The sequence below is a fragment of the Elephantulus edwardii genome, unplaced genomic scaffold, assembly GCF_000299155.1.
Source record: "Elephantulus edwardii isolate Elephantulus edwardi_28Jun2011 unplaced genomic scaffold, EleEdw1.0 scaffold00045, whole genome shotgun sequence".
Lineage (NCBI taxonomy): Eukaryota > Metazoa > Chordata > Mammalia > Macroscelidea > Macroscelididae > Elephantulus > Elephantulus edwardii.
Genome location: NW_006399795.1, coordinates 10,244,154 through 10,246,640, shown reverse-complemented (window position 1 = coordinate 10,246,640; position 2,487 = coordinate 10,244,154).

Below are 2,487 nucleotides of genomic sequence, written 5' to 3'. Positions count from 1 at the left end.
GTTTAGGGCTATTGTACATAGGGTTGCTATGAGTCGCAAACGACTCGACAGCACATAACAACAACAACATTGTTTCATGAGTCTTTTTATGTGCAATGTCAATTTCTGACTTTTATACACTATTCATTTATAATATTTCTTTGTGTATGTTAGATGTTTATCTTTTGTTGTTGTTATTGGGTGCCATTGAATCCACACTGATTCATAGTTGACCTTTCAGAGGAATTTCAGAGACTATTAATTGCATGGGAAGAGAATGTTGATCTTTCTACCTTGGAGCAGCTGATGGATTCACACCCACTGCTTTGGATTGGCAGCTCAAGTTTTTACCATGAGGCCACTGTTGTTGTGTTGTTATGTACTATTGATTCAGAACTGACCCATAACTGACCCTCCAGTGGGTTTTCATAGGCAGGTAATCACATGGGAGGAGATTGCCCAGCTTTCTTTCCCAGTGCCGCTGGTGGATTCAAACCACATACCTTCAGGATTACAGCACAGCTCCTTTCCTTGCCACTAAGCCACGAGAGCTCCCTATTAGAGCACTAGAGATACCTAATCTTTGGTAGGTAGTAAATTACTTCTCCAATCTTGTTTCATATTTCATCTTTTTTTATGGTGTCTTTGGCTAAGTAGAATTATTTGGTGTTGAATATTGTCAATATTATTGATATATTCCTTTATGATTATTTATTTTATACTATATTTGGGGTACTTTTTATTTGTTCGTTCTAAGCTTGTCAAGGAAATAATCTCTTCCCTGAAGTCATAGATTCCATCTTTCATGCTTTCAGACTATTTTAAAATTCTTAACGTATTACTTTTCACTTTAAGTCTTTTATCTCACATTTATTATTTCTTTGTATGTCACAACATGAGTGATCATATAACTCCATATGAAAAAAACTATTGTTCTAAGACCATTCATGTTGATTAATCCTTTATTTCTCCACTCTGCAAAGCCCCTTCTGCAAAGTATTATTTTGCCAATCTCTGTGACAAGAACACAGTCTTGAATTATACAGCTTTTAAATAAATCTTGGTCTTACATATTTTTTTCTTTTTTCCTTCAGATTCTTCCAATTTCCTTCACTCCCCCCATATCAAATTATACAATCCCATGATTAATCACCCCTCCCCACACACATCCTTATCCCTATCCCTCTGCTTCCATCCTCCCCTCCTCCTTGGATCCTTATACTCATTCTACAATAGTGGTTTTAGACAATATTCGTCCTTGTGGGACTAAGTTAGTGCACTCAGCATAATGTCCTCCAGTCCCTCCCAAGCAAAGTAATAATTTACAAAATCATTGGTCCTGCTTGCCACATAGTGGTGTTCCATTTTATGAATGTACCATAATTTCTCAATCCATTCGATTATGGTTGGACATCTGGGCAGTTTCCATGTTCTTTCAATGGTAAGTAACACTGCTATGAACACTGGTGTACAAGTCTCCGTTTGTGCCTCAGTTCTCATTTTCTCAGGGTATATTCCAAGCAGTGGAATAGCTGGGTCATATGGAATTTCTATGTTCAGCTTTTTAAGGAAGTGCCAAACTGTTTTCCAGAATGGTTGTAGTAGTCTTATGTTTTATATCTCTTTTTCATGAGTATTTGGCTAGTCATTGTATAATGCTCTTTCAAATTAATTTTGGAAGCACATGTCTAGACACAATGGCATTCTATTGAGGTTTTCATTAGAATTATACTTATCCTAAAGATCACCTTGTTGTTGTTATGTGCTGTTGACTTAAGTATGACTCATAATGACTTTATGAAGAGCAGATCTGAACCCTGACCTATTTTGTACTATTCTCAACATCTCTGACACTCCTGAGCCCAATGTTGCAGTTATCATGTCAATCCATCTAGTTGAGGTTTTCTTCCCTTTCACTGGCCCTCCACCTTGCCAAACATGATGGCCCACTCCAAGGAATAGCCTCTCCTAGCAACATGCCCAAAGTATGTGAGACAAAGCTTTATCGTCTTTGCTCCAAGAAGCACTCTGGCTGAACCTTATCAGGACATACCTGTTTGCTCTTTTGGCAGTCCATGGGATATTTAGTACTATTCTCAAACACCACAGTTCAAAGGCATCTATTCTTCTTCTGCCATCCTTATTCATGGTCCAACTCTAGGTTGCATAGCAAGTGCTTGAAAAGACGATGGCCTGTCTCAGGCACACCTTAGGCCTCATCATTGAATCTCAATAATTTGGAGAGATCCTTACGACTAATGATCTCCTAACTGCTGGTATCAAGGGTGTTAACTGTGAATCCAAGTAAGATGAAATCATTGATAATCTCATTTCCCCCCCTAACTATCATGATTTCAAAAGGCAGCACGGGATGACAAAGCAAAATATTACAATGAAATGTGCAAGGAGTTGGAGACAGAAAATCAAAAGGGCTGAATTCGCTCAGCATTTCTTAAGCTCAAGGAACTGAAGAACAAATTCAAACCTCGAGTTGCTATAATCAAGGAT